The 18,616-nt window shown below is 41.4% G+C and overlaps 1 long non-coding RNA gene across 1 annotated transcript; it reads left to right on the plus strand.

Moving 5' to 3' along the window:
* The first annotated feature begins 8,130 nt into the window (after positions 1-8,130).
* Positions 8,131-15,529, plus strand: LOC140562873 (uncharacterized). Its single transcript, XR_011980174.1, has 5 exons — positions 8,131-8,194; positions 10,487-10,549; positions 14,201-14,358; positions 14,517-14,629; positions 14,795-15,529. It is a non-coding gene; the product is annotated as an uncharacterized lncRNA (long non-coding RNA).
* Positions 15,530-18,616: the final 3,087 nt, after the last annotated feature.

Raw genomic sequence — 18,616 nt, forward strand, 5'->3', positions numbered from 1 at the left:
GATGTTAGGCACTGTGGGCTTCAGGAGAGACATATTCCCCTTTTGTCATTAATAAAGCTTCTTAATTGGCATTTACTTACAGGCGTCCTGGGTGGTGTTGTACTTGAAGGATTGTTTTGTGCATTCATTAGTGTGAAACAACTTCACACTTTTAAATGTGTGATGTGACTCGACTTCACACGTTTTGCAGGTTAATAAACAACAAACAACAAACCATCAGATCTGAGAAACAAATATTATAATATAAATATATATGGACTCAATTTTGGGAAGTTTTGTAAGACATTTGCTTATTATTGCTACATGTTTGCTTATTATTGCTACATTTGCTTATAATTTAAAAAATTATAAATAATAAAAAATAATAATAATAATAATTATTATTATTATTATTATTATTATTATTATTATTATTATTATTTCAGATATTTTTGATTATTTGACATTTTTTCTATCAGGTGAGACTTATAGGGTTGTAGTTGTCACTGCATTTCATTTACAATCGTGCTGTAATGTCTGTTCATTAAGTGCAATGGTTAAAGGAGTGTGCAGCAAAGGCCACAATCATCATCAGCATCGTCTACATGAGGAAGTAGCACTGTAGTCTCTCTGCCATCTTACTGAGGCACAACTGCAGCAGTTTTCTCTCTCTTCCTAATATAAAACATTCGGCCCACTCCAAATCAGCTCCATGGCAGACAGAGAACAAGTCAACAGCAAAGGTAAGTATACTGTAACCTGCAGTGTTTTACAGCCAGACTATCATAGACTCCATAGCATTTTGGAGTGCTGTTCTTGTACAGAACGTCTACAAGCTCTTGACAGGGTGATGTTGTTTGGGTATGAAGGCATTATAACGGTGCTTTTCATCTTCTAAATCTGTACTTGTTAACCTTATATATGTTTCTCTCAGACCAGTTATACTCAACCCTTTTTCTAAAAGAAACTGTGGTGTTGGTATGTGGGGTGTGTTGGGAGGGGGGTATATTAGATTGTGAGTTTGGATCATGCCATCAAAATATGATAATGTTGGAGGAGACTGTAAGAGGGGGGATAACTGGAGTTCAGTTGGCTTCTGCTTGTGCTAGAAGGTCAGACCTCCCCTCTGATAAGTAGCTCATGTGGAGGTGACAGGCTGATGGTGGGGCACAAAACCTCATCATGGACATGGCAGGGCAAGACCGAATTCTATAAATGGTTTGATTGTGAGGAGGAGGGGCTTAAGGCATGTTGCTTATGTTCATGTCATTTGACAAAATACTTTTTTTTGATGCTTACATGGTAACATGACATTTCCTACCAAGTGTAAGAATGCATGATGCATACACCAGTACAAAAAGTTCCAACATGACTTGGAAAAAAAAACTTTTTACATTGACTTCCATTAAAAGCTAAAAAATTACAACTTTCTAGTAAAGTTGCCATTTTAGAGATACATTGTTTTTTTGCATTGCATTTTGTTACTTATTTGTTACATATTTAAATCACCTAATCAATATTCTGAAAAGGGCTACCAATAGAAATCACATTCCCCAGTCCTGTATTCTAAGTACAGTCATATTTTGTCTACATTTCATATTTTCAAAGTCGACACATCTCTGTTAGTCTAATCAGAGGTGTTTCAACTTTCAATAGATTTCTGAACAGAACATTTTAATCTGTTCTTTATTTAGTTTTAAAGTCACTTCTTGTGTTTGTGTTTAGGTCAGACGTCCCAGCAGCTCATGTATTTCCAGGTGCGAGGTGAAAAGTGGCTGTTAAAACTCAAGCTGCTCATTCTGGCTGTTCTCTGTGTTTTCCTTGGAGCTTTCCTCATGGCGTTTAAAGTGCAAGGTTAGAGTTTCACACTGCAAAGACAGTAAATAGTTTGGTTGTTATTAGAGGTAAAAAGTAACTAACTGCATTTCCTCTCTTTATAGAACTTGAGTTCTTGGTTTCTTTGATGGAACCTTTTTGAGCTAAATTAAAAGTGATGGAAGCATCAGAAAAGATGAAGAGTATTCCTACAGGATTTTACACAAATATGACTCTGTTATGCAGCTTTACACAGTTCTGATGAGAGATCTCGTGCAGATCACTGAAGTTCTATAGTGCAGTAGCAGAATTCCCACGTGGAATCCCATGTGGGATTAATAGGGATGTCATTCAATGTATTACCATCAGTGGGGCATCATCATGACTCTGAAGCTGCTATTTTAAAGGTGCTATTTCTACATAATGTTGCTTTAAAGAGGTTTAAATGATTCCTTCAGTGCGAGCGTCTGCTAATAATGGCACATGAACACAGCCTGGGTGACATGATTGCTCAAATTCAAACATAATTTAGATGCATAATTAAATACATTATTGTTAACCCTGGTTAAGTTAGACTTAATTTCACTACTGTTATTGTGGGTCATGTAGACATTATATGTCTAGGGTAATATGTATCTATGTAGCCCTGCCAAATTTCTGTCAAATCAAACACTACAGTGAACATGTTTTTCATTTGAGTCATTGCTTTGTTACATTGATAGAATGCCACACACACACACACACACACACACACACTAGTGTAGACTTCAGCAAACAAACTAGGTGTGAGTGTCAGTCATTTCTAAATAACTGCAGATTCCATGGTCAGTACGTTGTTGGGAGATGTTCCCAGTGGTTCACAGTTTGGAAAAAGACCCAAACATTCACCCTGAGAGGATAAGTGCTCCTTCTGTCCCTGTCCCCTCCTGAGTTAGGCTCAGTAGTTTTTTGTTCATTCCTGCCAGTTGTGTTTTATGTCCTGTTTGTCCCTCGTTAACCCAAGCTCCACCTCTTCCCAGTCCCATGTTTGTTGTTTTGTTGCAGTTGTCAAGTTTGTATTGTTCGTAAGTTTTGTCCCTTAGTTTGCTGCTGCCTTGATTTATCCCATCTTGTTTGTATTACCCTATCTTGTTATCCAGCCTTTGTTTATTAAAGTCTTGCATCGTCCATTCCCTGCAAGTGTTTTCTAGTTCTTCACTGCCGCGCCTGAACAGGCATGACAGAATGACAGGAACCCCCAAAACAGTGGAGATGGAGGCCCTGAACCAGGCTGTTCGTGCCCAGGGTAGATTCCTGGGACAACAGCAACAAACACTAATGGGCATGTCTGTGACTGTTAGCCACCTGGTGCAGCAACAGGCTGGTCAACAGCAACAAGTCGCCCAACTAGTGGGCGGTGTTCAGGCTTCGTTAGAGCCCTCTAGTTATCCCAGCCAGGTCACCCCGTCCCCGAGTACGTATCTGCTCTGTAAACTGGAGGCATACTTCAGCGATCCAGAGTTCTATGAAGGGTTCCTGCTTCAGTGCTAATTTCTTTTTTTTTATAAACCAGGCTTCCTGCACTGATAAGGCCAAGATGGCTATCATGGTTTCCCTTATCACGGTTAGAGCTCTGGGCCACTGCTACCTGGGAAGAGATGCAAGAAAGGAGCTTGTGGTGTTTTAGCACCCAAGGGAAGGGCTCTCAAAAGGCGATCTACTTCTCCGGGTGACTCAGGGTGATCGTTCAGTCGCTTGCTATGCCCTCAACTTCTGCACCCTGGCCGCCGGTAGCAGGTAGAATCCGGCGGCTCTTACAACCCCGTTTCGTGATGGGTTAAACCCGCGGATACAGAGGGAGTTGGTGTGTTGTGAAGAGAAGCTCAACCTTAACCAACTGGTCTCTCTGGCCATCCGACTCTACCAGCTCCTGACGTTATCACACATAAGATTAACGATGTCTGTTACAAGCTTAAGCTCCCCCCTCATTCTCACAACTCGTTCCATGTTTCTCTGTTCAAGCCCGTGGTTCCTGGTCCCCTGGACGAACCCTTTTCCAGCGCCTGGTGTACCGTGGGGGCCCCATCCGGGGGTCTGGTTTGCGAGTTTTTGGCCAGCATTCTGGGGAGGGGTTACTGTCAGGACCTCGTTCTCACACTCTCCCCCGGAGCAATCCCAGGTCTCCGCCCAGGAGCCCTGTCAGGAGCTGGGTTTCCAGAAAGCAGCTACTCATTTGCACTGCAGTTGCTTTCCTCTCGTTAACCTCATGCACAATGCTTGGGACTGTGGCTACAAAAGCTCTGTGCAGTCATGAACTCTCTGCTGTGAAATCACTGCATCTTTCTAGATGCAGAGTTTTCCATAGTCAGCTCAAGGAATATCCTTCAGTGCTGTTTTTTTGTATTGTTTGTTAGTTTTGTTCCTTAGTTTGCTGCTTGATTTATCCCATCTTGTCTGTATTATCCTATCTTGTGTTATCTTGTGACGATGCAAGACTTGTAAGTCTACCATTCCCTTTCCTAGTTTTTCACTTTTATGCCTGACCAGGCATGACAAAAACCCTAATTTGAGATGCAAAACTGAGCCAAACAGATGTCCAAGTAGACTTAAAGCTATCAACAGACAGGAGGGCTCACCATAGCCACAGGGCCATGTGAAGGCTGAGCTCGTTCTTCCTGTTGAGGACTTCCTGTTGAAGCGATTCTAATTATGATTTATTATTATTCATATACCTCGCTGAAGCGTAGACCCTAGTGCCATCTGGGTCCACAGAAAAGGGACACTGAGGGAGTTCAATCATGTTTAGTTTAGTAATCTGTCCTTTTCTTTAGACATAAGGGTATCGAAGAAGGCTGGTGTTGACATTTCATATTAAAGCGGTTTTAAGACACAGTGACCTGCAACTCCACATTCCCCATTATTTAAACTCTGTGATATGTTTTCCCCCACAAGAGGCATGGATTTCCCTCCATTGACACGATGCGCTCTGTGTCTATTAGCATGGACTGAGAGGTGAAAGAAAAAAGCCCCTGATCCAAAACTGACACATTCAAGCTTGACTAAAGTTTCAACAGATAAATTACCCCAAACATCAATAACTTTTTCACCACATCTATGTATCATGTAATGTAGCGGTTCAAGGTTAAATTGCTTTCACCAGAGGCTTTATTAAACATTCAAAGTTTTATTCTGCTTCTTAGACATGCTTCATTATCAGCTGTTCAAAATATTTTTTACATCACTTCTCAAACTCACACCAATTCTCAGAATTCACAACTTATAACTTACATTTGTTGCTATGATTAAACCTACAGCTCATATCCAGAACTTTGGGAAAAAGCATGACTGCCTCCTGCCTGAGCACAATGATGATTTGAAGAATTACTCCTGGATCCTCTCCGGTAAGTTTCTCTTTAGATTGTTAATCACAAATATTGTAAAGACAATTGCAGTACAGTAAACTCAAATCTGAATCTTATTGAGAAAGGGAATCTGCTAATAATCTAAGATGAGATTATGTTCTGAAATTACAGAAACATTCCTGGGATACTTTAATGAGACTGTAGAGTTCAGAGATTGAAAGTCAGGACTATCAATAGCAGCAAAAGTATGTCTTTACCATGGAGCTTCTAGGACTGATATTCAATATGTGGCATAATACACATAATATGTGGTAAATTCTGCATCACTTATAAAAATAAAAAAACCCTCATGACGTTTAAATCTCAGCAACAACAGTGAAATGCCTGAAAAATGCTGCAAAAACAATCTGCTAGCTGGTTGTGTATTCTTTAAAGAGTGTATGACCTTCACAATTATAATGTCTGCTTGCCATTAAATCACACAGTTTAAGGTAGAGCACTTGGTTTAATTCACGTCACTTGACATCAGCTTGGACTCTGGTCACTCCCTTAATGGACTCGTGTACATAACTCTTCTACATTCGTCTTTAGCTAGAGAAGCGTTTCCCAACTCTGGTCCTGGCACACTGCTCTGCACATTACAGCACTTCCCCTGCTTCCAACACAACTGGTCCAACTAATAAATACCGTCACCAGACCATAGGCCTTCTATGGGTCACAGCATTGCCTCAGCCTGCTGGCTGAAAGAGGGGACATGAAAGCAGTGTGAGAGGAGGCAGAGACACAGCTAGTGGGTACATGCTAGGCTAATGGCTAACTCCAGCGTAGTGTGATCATAGTTGTGTTGATATGGCTGTTTAAAGGAGGAAACACTCTACAATGTGCAGGGCAGTATGGCTCTAGGACCAGGTTTGGGAAACACTGAGATAAAGCAGCAGTAACGGCAGTCCAGGAGAGCTGGTGTCCAGGGAAGGGGCCAGACATTTTAAACATCCCGGGCTTAGTCCAACTGTCCATAACCTTATATCCCCTGACTTCCCCTGAGTACACCCTCAAGAACACACACTTTATATGTTTATATACACACGTACACTCATCAGCCACTAGATGTTATTAATTACACATTATCAGTTTTTCAGCTCCACTTATATAGGACACTTTATGTAATATACAAAGAAACTGAAGGACTACAAAGTTCTCCTAGATGATAAACAGAGCTGATGAGATGGACAAGGAGGTGTACCAGAGTTGTCTTACAAAAATACTTGACAAATGGTATATTTATATTAAAGCTCATTAATGGCAGGCATAACAATTCTGTTTTTAAATGATATATAAAGAAATGTATATATTTACACTAAAACTATATTTTCAATGTACTAGCAGGGTTTGAAGAGGTGCTACATCTGTGTAATGTCTATCCAAGTTAACAGGAACGTATAAACTAAATTATTTACATTTAGGCAACAATTTTTTGTTGTTTTAATATTACACAAAGTTAAATAAATGTTATTATCTTGTTTAGTTTAGTTTGCTTAAGTTAGTTTCAACACAGTAACTACAGCTAACTTTTGTAAAGTTTATTAGGATGTGGAATATATTCACCTCCACCTCCCTCACTGCAGACTCACCTGACACATCGTTTTCTGTAGATGAGGGCTGTGGTCCATTTCTTTAAAAGAATGTTCTGAATAGTTAGCTACCTTAGCTAACTTCCTAACTTGAACCGGCTCTGCTTCAGCTACCTGTAGCTACATCCAACCTTCTCACTGAGGTGACAGACTCTATGCCTGACCTCTAGATGGCAATAACTTCCCAAACCGTTTGGGGCAGTTATTTTGCCAGCCCAGTCAGAGACAGTGAGAAGTGTTTAAAGATGAAATAGATGAAACAATCAAGCAGTTCATAAAGGTGAGACTTAAATCTACTGTTTCATCAAAAGTGGACGTGTAATGAGTGATGTGTAGATTCATACTCGCATGAAGTAGAAAAAAATACAGTCGGACAGTCTGAGAAATTCATTTTCTAATGTTCTAAATGTATTAAACTAAGAATTGTAGCTCTTTTAAATAATCCCCAACTAAGTGACTTTAGAATAACTTAAAATGATGTGTAGATGGAGTTGTACTGAACAATGGTGAGATCACTTCCTACTAAAGGCTCTATCTGCTAAATTTAGACATGTCTGGTTAATGTAGACATGACCACATTTTTTCTGTTCTTGTTCATTGGTGCAGATTGAGAGTACAACATCTGATTAACCCCTTAAATGGCCAAAACATGGTGGAACAATAAGAAGTCAACTGCAGCTGTAGCTTCTAAGACTCAAAGCTTCTTAGAGTTCAGCACAAGCTGGACACTGGGAAAGTGCTCAGAAGTTGCAGGTTTAAATGATAGAGACAAATTAGAGGAGGCAGACCTATGCTTTCAATTGTTAATCTGTTAAGCAAATTCTGTCAATTTGTAATTTTCATGAACTGAAAATATTTTTCAATAATTCTATTATTTTAACCATGTAAAGTAAAACCATACAGCTCTACAAACTTCAGACGTTTTGATTTAATGAACTGAGGGTCTTATTTTTTTTCAGTTCTGTGATCTTATTCAGGTTAACAATGTTTTCAGTCTACTTACACTGTCCTCACAGTTTACTGTGACTGATCTGATCTTCACTCTCAGTAAGATGTTGATGTGACTTTCTGACTTTCCAGAAAAAGATGAAACAATCAAGCAGCTCCAGACAGTCCTTAAAGGTGAGACTTAACTTTACTATTTTATGAAAAGTGGACGTGTAATGAGTGATTTGTAGATTTATACTTGCATGAAGTAGAAAAAAATACAGTCTGACAGTCTGAGATTTTCTAATTTTCTAAATGTATTAGTTGAGTATTCTGGTAGAATTAGAGCTGTGTTCAGTGTTATATCTTTTCATGAGGCCCAAAATCCCGATAAGTGCCTGAGAGTCTAATCTTCATTTGAAGTAACGTGTTGATTTGACTTTTCAGAGAAAAATGACAGTAATACAAAACTTCAAGGAGAAAATGATAAACTAATCAAAGGTGAGACACAACTTTACTTTTACTACATAAAACATGTAACATAAAAACAACAGACTAACTGAAGGTGTAATGAAATGTGTAATTTATCAAAAAACAAACTGAACACATTCAGAGGTATAAATACCAGCAGATCAGAAGACATTTGACACTGACATTTATTACATTGATTCTTTGGCCTCAAATATGGTGTGCAAGTTAGAACTGGTAGCCTCCTAGCTAATCTGCTATGTACTGATGCTGAAGTTGGCCACACACACACACACACACACACACACACACACACACACACACACACACACACACACACAGGGCAGCCATTGCTGCGGGACCCAGGAAGCAGAAAGGGTGAAGAGTGGTAGGTTGCCGAGCCAGAGTATCGAACCCACAGCCTTGTCATCAACAGCTCAGAGCTCTAACCGCTGAGCCACACCAGCCCTTCAACAATGCAGCTGCAGATGTTTAATGTTTAAATGAAGCCATCTGCAGATGTTGCTTCTAAAGGTGAAAGCACATCACAAGCCTGACACTGGCAAAGTGCTCAGAGGATGCAGGTTTAAATGATAAAGAGCCAAAGTAGAGGAGGTTTCATGCTTTCCAGTATTAATCTGTAAGCTTTTAGTTATTAGCCTGCTGTGCTAACATAACATGCTGTGCTAACATTGTCTTGCTACACTTATGATTAAGCCTTGACATCCTCCTGATTTTGAATCTATCTGTCCACAGAACATCCTTCCAGTAGAATTCTGGCCTATACATGTTGTCTTAAGCAAACGTCAGCCAGACAGCATTGGTCTTTTAGGAGAGTACACATAAAATCATGTAGGGAGAAGGGCGTGTATGTACAGTTTTGTGCAAAAATAACAGCAGTGAATCTTTATGATAAGTGCTTTATATTCGTGTGGCATGAACTCGATTAACATCTGACATTTTAGCTGAGCAACCAATAATTTTCAGCCCTTCTTGATATGTTTCCCCCTCTCCAATCCAGTGTCTGAAAGGATCCATTTTTCTCACTGAGCAAGGGCTCAAACCAGCAGGTCCAACTAAATTAGGGCCAGTTACTTCACTGAATGAATGACCTCACCAATTGAACTCCACACTGCTATTAATTTGCCACTAATTAACTAATTTCAGTAAATGAGTCAATTGCACCCAATAAGTGTGTACATGCCTTAACTGTTGATTATGTTGGTTGCCCATTACTCGGCTACACCTTTCCCCATGTTGTATCATCTTCTCCTCCAAAATCTGTAATTAAACGCATTAGTGAAGTTAGACTGCTTTATTTTACACATAGCTGTATGATCAGTGTTTCTGGACCGGAGACAGTTCAGAACTGCTAGGTGCAGAAATTGGACTGCTGGAGAAGGATCATCTGGCAGACTGGAGGAGTGAAAACAGTCTGTTTACCCTGTTGATAACTCTTTATTTTGCTGGGTCACTGTAGATTATTTGTAGATGAACTACTTAAAAGCAGCACTATGCAAAATTGCTCTTTCTTGCTTCTGAGCTCCCCCTATTGTCAGTAAAGGGAATTAGCACTTCAAGCAACCACTAAAGGAGACACTTTTCTGGATGAGCTGAGAGATACAGAACGGTCACTGAAAGTGAAACAGGTATGAGGACTGAGGCAGTAGAGTAATATTAAAGTATAGTATAGTAAAGTATAGTAAAGTATTTTACACAAATATGGTTAGGCAGCGTTACACAGTGCTCACAAGCTTTGCCCTGCCCACTTCACCAAAGTTACACTGTGCGATTAGCAGTATGCAAAGCCAGGAGTGGCAACAACAGGGACACTATTTTAGGTCGGTGGTCTGACTATTTCAGGTCTGACATTTTATTAAATTTGAACCTAAACCCCAATTTCAGCTCAGAAACTACACTTTATCCTAAACATGACTCCTAGCATTGCTGTTAATCCACTCAATTCTACTAGTGTGTTACTGTTCTGAGCATCTGTATATAATCTATAGAGAACCATCATAATAAGAGTGTCAAAAAAGCCTATTGGGTACTATTTTGAGCATACATCATTTATTAGGATGTAATATATAACTGGTTTAAAAACTCCCTGTGAGAAATAATGAATACAGTTACCTTCATTAGGTGTCCTTCAGTCTCAGATGCTTATCTTAAATTAAATGCAGTAAGAGTTAGCCAGTACTGTCTGTACATATGAACTCAGTTTTCTCAGTGTTCTTGTTGGTCAGTTCCTGTCCACAGTCTTTACTGTCATTAAACTGATCTTCTTCTGCATTAACATTCTGATGTGCTTTTCTGACATTTCAGAGAAAGAAGAGCTAATTAGGCAGCTTAAGGAAAAAGAAGGAAAACAGAGCTGTAATCCTAAAGGTAAGATCTTTAAAAAAAAAAAGTTAAACCAAAAACATTGTAATAATGTATATAATATAAATAATAATAATTCATATTATAGAATCAGAATCAGAATCTGACTTGGCCAAGTATGCTTACACATACAAGGAATTTGTTTTTGGTTTACAGTAGCTCACAGTGCACGATAACTGACATTACAGAAGTAACAAACACACCCAACCTTCACACAAACACACACACACACACACACACACACACACACACACACACACACACATTTAAATTATTTAAAGTAAAGTGCTAAGTGCAGCAGTAAAGAACAGTGCAGACTGGATTAAATAGATATAAATATGGAGAACAGAGGAGTCACTGGTTGAGACGGTAGTACAGGTTGTTCTGAGACACTATCAGATAAATAAAGTGCAGTACAGAGAAAGGAGAGTGAGAGAGCATCTGAATAGGATGTATGTATGTAGTAGACTGTATACAGAAAGTATTGTTGTAATGTTGTAATGTGGAAGAAGCTTCTCTGTAGCCTGGAGGTCTTGATCTTCAACTGGCTGAAACGCCGACCTCAGGGAAGATACTGGAACAGGTGATGTCCAGGGTGTGATGGATCACGGACGATGTTCTCTGCACACTTCCTGATTCTGGCCGTGTGCAGGTCCGGTAGGGAGGGCAACTTCACACCGATGGTTCTCTCTGCAGACCTGATGAGGCGCTGCAGTTGGTGGGTGTCGTGTTTGGTGGCTGAGCTGCCCCACACTGTGATGGATGCGGTGAGGACAGATTCTATGGTGGCGGTGTAGAACTGCACCATCAGCTCCTTGGGCAGGTTGAACTTCCTCAGCTGACGCAGGAAGTACAGCCTCTGCTGAGCTCTCTTGACGATGGTGCTGATGTTGCAGTCCCATTTCAAGTCCTTGGAGATTATTGTGCCCAGGAACTTGTAGGAGTCCACAGCCGTTACAGTACTGCTGAGGATGGTGAGTGCTGGAAGGGTTGGAGGACTTCTCCTGAAGTCCACTCTCATCTCCACTGTCTTGGCTGTGTTCAGCTCCAGGTGGTTCTGATAGCTCCAGAGGACCACCTGCTCCACAACCCGTCTGTAGGCAGACTCGTCACTGTCCCGGATGACACCAATGACTGTCAAATCATCTGCGAACTTCAGGATTTTGACTGAGGGGTCTGTGGAGGTGCACTCATTTGTGTAGAGTGAGAAGAGCAGCGGGGAGAGAACACAGCCTTGTGGAGCTCCTTTGCTAATGGTCCTGGTTCCTGAGGTGATCTTTCCCAGCCTCACCTGCTGCTCTCTGCCAGTGAGGAAGTTTGTGATCCACTGGCAGGTGGAGGCTGGCACACTGAGGTGGGTCAGTTTGGTGTGTAGATGTCTGGGGATGACTGTGTTGAAGGCGGAGCTGAAGTCCAAGAACAAAACTCTTGCATATGTACTTGGCTGGTCGAGGTGCTGGAGGATGTGGTGAAGTCCCATGTTCACTGCATCGTCCACAGACCTGTTGGCCCGATACGCGAACTGCAGGGGGTCTAGTTGGGAGTTGGTTATCTCCTTCAGGTGGGTGAGAACCAGCCTCTCAAAGGATTTCATGACCACAGAGGTCAGTGCGACAGGTCTGTAGTCATTCAGTCCAGAGGTGGTTGGCTTTTTGGGGATGGGAATTATTGTGGAGCGTTTGAAGCACGCCGGTACGACACACTGCTCCAGTGATTTATTGAAGATCTTGGTGAAGACATGAGCAAGCTGGTCTGCACAATTCCTCAAGCAAGAGGGTGACACTCCGTCTGGGCCTGGTGCCTTCTTCACTCTTTGTTTTTTGAAGAGTCGGTGCACGTCTGCTTCACAGATCTTCAGGGGGGGCTGTATGGATGGCTGGGAGTCAGAAGGGTGTGAAGTGGTGTTGTGTTGTTGAGTGGAGCTGGGCTTTTCAAACCTACAGTAGAAGGTGTCTGGTGGAGTGGTCGTTTGTAACCTGAGAGGTTGTGTAGACACTTCCAGGCGGCTGAAGGCTCGTTAGTGGACATCAGTCTGCTCGGCTTGGTGGAGTAGCTCTTCTTTGCAGCTCTGATCTCTCTGTTCAGTGTGTTCCTAGCCCTGTTGTAGAGCGTACGGTCTCAACTCCTAAATGCGTTCTCCTTGGACTGTCGCAGGTGCTTCAGTTTGGCGTTAAAGCAGGGCTTGTCATTATTGTATCTAATGCGAGTCCTGGTCGCAACACAGATGTCCTCACAGAAGCTGATGTAGGACGTCACTGTATCAGTATATTCATCCAGGCCGCTTGTAGAGTCCTCAAACACACACCAGTCTGTTAACTCCATACAGTCCTGAAGCCTCTCCTTAGCCTCACTGGTCCACTTCTTCACAGTACTAACCTCAGGCTTGGCCCACTTGAGCTTCTGTCTGTAGGTTGGGAGAAGATGGACCATAGAGTGGTCAGATAGGCCCAGAGCAGCTCGGGGAACGGAGCTATATGCACCCTTTAGTACAGTATAGCAGTGGTCTAGTATATTACTCTCCCTGGTGGGGCAGGTAACATGCTGTCTGTATTTGGGCAGCTCACTGGTAAGTTCCGCTCTGTTGAAGTCCCCAAGAATGAGGAAAACAGACTCTGTGTGTTGGTGCTCCGCGCTGGTGATCTGGTCTGTGAGGGCGCGCAGTGCCCCGCGCACGCACGCGCTTGGTGGGATATAAACTCCGACGAGCACCACGGAGGAGAATTCCCGCGCGCAGTAAAAGGGTTTACAGAGTATAAACACAGACTCCAGATCAGGACTGCATGTTTTCATGAACACAGTGAGGTCTGAACACCAGCCGCGGTTGATGTAGGAGCAGATTCCTCCGCCTCTAAGCTTCCCCGAAGTCTCCGCGACGCGGTCCGCTCTGTGGAGGTGAAAGCCGGCGAGCTGGAGCGCGCTGTCCGGGCCGGCCTCGGTGAGCCAGGTCTCAGTGAAGCACAGCGCCGCAGAGAGAGAAAAGTCGTTGCTGGTCCGGTTCAGAAGTGAAAGTTCGTCCATTGTGTTGCCTAGTGAGCGGAGGTTGGCCAGGTGTAAGCTGGGAAGCGCTGTGCGCAGTCCGCGCTGGCGGAGTTTGACGAGCGCTCCGCTGCGTTTCCCACGTCTGCGCGTCCGCCTGCGTCTGCGGCTGAGGAGCGCAGCTACTCCGCTCACTACAACGTCCAGAAAACAGTCCGATAAAGAGAAATCGGGAGTGATTCCATTAGGCATGGAGTGCCTGATGCTGAGAAGATCCTCAGCGCTGTATGTGACCGTGTTAGGTTCACACGTGACAACTAAAACAAACAAAGCGCCATCTTGGATTATTTAATAATAAAATAAAATACAATAGATTAGATGTTTTAGATTTTTTAGGTATTTGAGCAGCATTAAGATCCTCACTCAAGGAATAAAAACTTTGAAAACTTTATTTTCACTGAGAAAATAACTTTTTAAAAATCATTATGATTCAGCCTTGGAAGGACTGTTATAGTGAGGGAAACATGTCTCAACCATGAGAGCCTTTAAAGATAAGATTAAAAACCTTCAATTGTTTTTACATGATATTTTTGTTTTTAAGATAATTCTTGAAAGTGTTTATTAAATATCATCATCATCATCATCATCATCATCAAGTATCCCATCATTGTAAAATTGCAGCTCAGAATGTGGATGAAGTCTGTTGTGCTGAAGGCTGGAAGTACTTCAGGGGGAAGTGCTACTACTTTTCTACTGATGAGGAGACCTGGACTGCTAGTAGAGATGCTTGTGTGGCTGTAGGAGGACACTTGGTGATCATCAACACCCCAGAAGAAGAGGTATGATGGTCAGATATAATGTAATACTACTACTATAGCTGCTACTGGCAAGTATTTATTATTATTATTATTATTATTATTATTATTGGTAAATTCTCATGTGTGCTAGTTCTGTACAGTGAATAAAGTCTTAAAGTAGCAGGATATTTCTGTTGCAGAAATTCATAAAAAGGTTGAATAATTACGAATACTACTGGATTGGTCTGACTGACGCTGTGAAGAAAGGAGACTGGCGCTGGTTAGACGGAACAAAACTCAGTACAACATCAAAGTAGGTTTCAGACAGCACTGAAAACACACCACTGATCTGCTCTTAGAGTTTAGTCTGAACGTTAATATAAAGTTCTAGAAATCTCACTCCAGTGTTTTAATGTGTTTCTGAGAACGGATCACTGTGAGAAGACTAATCCATTATTTCTGTTCTCTTGTTCTTCAGATACCAGTATTATGACTGGGAAAGAGGGAACTGTGGTCTGATGCAATTAACCACTAACACTTATTTATTAAAAATTGCATTATGTGACGTATATTATAGAAAATTCAAACATGTCTGTGAAGCAAAAGCTCCAATTTAAGGGTAAACAATTGAATGACTAATATGACAGCAAGGTAGAGGGTCAAGGGTTTTCCTTTCATTATTTATATTTGTTCAAATGATCAGAGTAGCCCTTAACATTTTGATGCACTCATGCAAAAACCTTGTGTCTCCATTTTTGTTTTTTCACTTTTTCACTAACAATGTGAATCTGGTTGTTCTTTACATTGTGTTAAAATTTCATGATGACTGGACCAATAGAAAAGCTTCAAAATGACTTTTTACACTGATGTCTATTTAAAGGTAAGGAGTTTTTGACAGCATCGATTTATATAAACATCCCTGTAGCAAATTACATGATCATCCAGCAGAGACAGCTTCTAAAAAGATCAAGTTATTTGAAGGTCTTACTCTCAATCATTTCATTTCATTTTAATGTGTAAGAGGTTGTCATCCTTTGATATTGATGGCTCTATATTGTTGTAAACCAAACAGCAAGTCATGATCAGTCATCCTCTATAAGTGTGAAAATGCTTGTTTGGTTGTTTTTCTGACATTTGTTGACTTAAAATAGCTGAAAGACTGAAATTATCTTTATTGTATTAATAAAATGTTCAGAAATAAAGGGAGCATTGTGTACAGTCTGGCTTTTTCCTCTCTGTTTTGCATTCTCAGTATCCTTCCTAGTATCTATGACATTATTTTATGGATTTTGTGGTTTAAGTCTATTGATTCTCTGTAAAGGCAGGTGTGTGTTAGGTAGAGTTGCTTTGAGGAGTCATTAGTACATCTTGAAAAGTGATTGGAAGTTCTGGTTTTGTGGAACGAGGTCCATCTCTCATCTGCTCTTCTCTGACCTTGGCTCACCTACAGGGTAAGTGCTATGACTCCATGCTCCCTAGCACTCTCACTAAATCAACAATCTCACTATCTAGGGTCCTGCCTGAGTAGTTAGAGCATATGGCTGAACCTAACTGTTCCTATGTGAAGTAATTACCATGAGAGTATAGCTTAAGCTAGCGCATGGTGGTTACCAAGGCAAGTGGAAGGAACCCACATGAGGACACCTGAAGAGAATGGCCTGGCCTGAGGGCGGTATAAAGAAAATTCAGATTCTGAAAAGTGGGACAAATAACACGAGCACTCACCTCTGCTCCGGTCCGCATAAATAAAAAGCAAGGATAGACGGGTGGGGAGGAGTGACGTCCTCCACTGCTGCCAAAGGTGGAGGCAGGCTGCATAGACAGTGTCAGGACAGGCAGAGGTCAGGAACCAGCCAGGCAACTTCCAGGATTGGTAAAGAAGCAGTGACTTCACCAAGAGCACTTCCAACTGAGGTTCCTAATCAGTTCAAGCATGAACAGCACCTGTGTGCTGGAGCTGAGCCCCAGATGAAGGGCTTAGGCCTTGCACATTTGCCTGTGCCTGAGCTCCCCACTGAGGCCAGCAGAGGGAGACATTACAACCAGCACCTCCATGTAGTCCAGTTTCTCAAAGTTCTCAGCGCTGTTATCTGTTGAAGTCTGCGGCTTGCGCAGCACACTGTAGATTGTGGCTGTGTACTATAAACCCTGCTAATACCTCCCTGTACTAAAATTTCCTGCGTACTATAAACCCTCTAATCCCTCCCTGTACTAAAATACCATGTGTACTATAAACCCTCTAATCCCTCTCTGTACTAAAATACCATGTGTACTATAAACCCTCTTATCCCTCTCTGTACTAAAATACCATGTGTACTATAAACCCTCTAAGCCCTCCCTGTACTAAAATACCATGTGTACTATAAACCCTCTAATCCCTCTCTGTACTAAAATACCATGTGTACTATAAACCCTCTAAGCCCTCCCTGTACTAAAATACCATGTGTACTATAAACCCTCTCATCCCTCCCTGTACTAAAATACCATTTGTACTATAGACCCTCTAATCACTCCCTGTACTAAAATACCATTTGTACTATAAACCCTCTAATCACTCCCAGTACTAAAATACCATTTGTACTATAGACCCTCTAATCACTCCCTGTACTAAAATACCATTTGTACTATAAACCCTCTAATCACTCCCTGTACTAAAATACCCTGTGTACTGAAAACCCTCTAATCCCTCTCTGTACTAAAATAAATATTTTGATGTGAGTGAACAGAGAGGCAATACAGGGAGTAAACACCAACACATTGGGCCATTGATGATCTGGTCGAACAGTTATAACTGCATGAGAAGAGGGTTACTTTACTTCCAACTCAAATGTTAGCAATAAGGGATCTGTTGAGGGATAATCGGTTGGTGTTTACACATTTGAACATGCACATGTTTGTATTTGTGTCTTTTTGTATTTATTGTACTTATGGTCTTTGTAGTTATTGTCTGTGCAGCCGCTCTCATGTTTTGTCTATTAACCTTGCATTATTGTATTTCCTACCTCTTCTGCACTGGAGACTTAGCCTAACAGTGCCTGGTTGTACTGTACAAGCCTGTATTAGTATAATGACAAAGTTGAATTTAGTAAAAATGAGCTCTCCCAAAATCCACCTCATTCAACACTTTATGGGATTAATAGAAGTCAAACCCATTCATTTAGCACCTTAGTCATCCTTAGTTCTTTACAAATATCCCCTTTACAGTAATATGCCCAGGTGTGGCCAACTGCAGATACAGGATGAGCAAGTTTGGTGCCAGTGTGACCATCAGACCCATTTAGCCTGCAGTGGTTCAGACAGCTCAGCAGACAGTGTATGATTCCAATGCTTTTGGCTATGCTGCACAATTATCTTACTGGGGGACATTTGGGGGTTCAGAAGTTTGGTTTTGTCCAGTCCCATGTGACCCTCTTTTTCCAATGATTAGAACCTATGCAACAAGAGCCTTTAGATATCCTGGGCCCTTTACAATCAACTCCACAGAATATAGATATAACTTGATTATTGGAGATTATTTTTTGAGGAGGATAGAGGCATTTTCTTTACTCAACCAAGAAGCCAAAACTGTTTCAGAGGTGTTAGCAGAAGAGTGTGATTGTAGGTATGTGCAGCTCACAGTATAGATAATGATCAGAAAACTTTTAATCCTATCTGTTCGAAGACTTGTGCAGACTATTAAACTTCCACTAGTAATGAATCTCCCTACCATCTTCAAACTGATGGGTTGGTTGAAGAACTGTACTCTGTCTATGTTGTCTTTATTTGTGGAGGCTAATCAGCAGAACTGGGATGCAGGGCTTGTGATGGGATGATGTCAGTTCATGATGATCAGCTGTGGAACTGGAAAACAGGAAGTGACGGATGATTTGAATAGAGAGGATTCAGTATGGCGGAAAAGACTGGAGCTGGGGACGGAGCGGTGTTGTGAACTCTGGAGTGAGACAGGGTGAACACAATCTGAGACTTTTGTGGGCAGATAAGAAAACTCTTTTTTTTTTCAGGATAAGATTGATGTTAGGCACTGTGGGCTTCAGGAGAGACATATTCCCCTTTTGTCATTAATAAAGCTTCTTAATTGGCATTTACTTACAGGCGTCCTGGGTGGTGTTGTACTTGAAGGATTGTTTTGTGCATTCATTAGTGTGAAACAACTTCACACTTTTAAATGTGTGATGTGACTCGACTTCACACGTTTTGCAGGTTAATAAACAACAAACAACAAACCATCAGATCTGAGAAACAAATATTATAATATAAATATATATGGACTCAATTTTGGGAAGTTTTGTAAGACATTTGC

Source organism: Salminus brasiliensis, chromosome 9 (assembly GCF_030463535.1).
Source record: "Salminus brasiliensis chromosome 9, fSalBra1.hap2, whole genome shotgun sequence".
Classification (NCBI taxonomy): domain Eukaryota; kingdom Metazoa; phylum Chordata; class Actinopteri; order Characiformes; family Bryconidae; genus Salminus; species Salminus brasiliensis.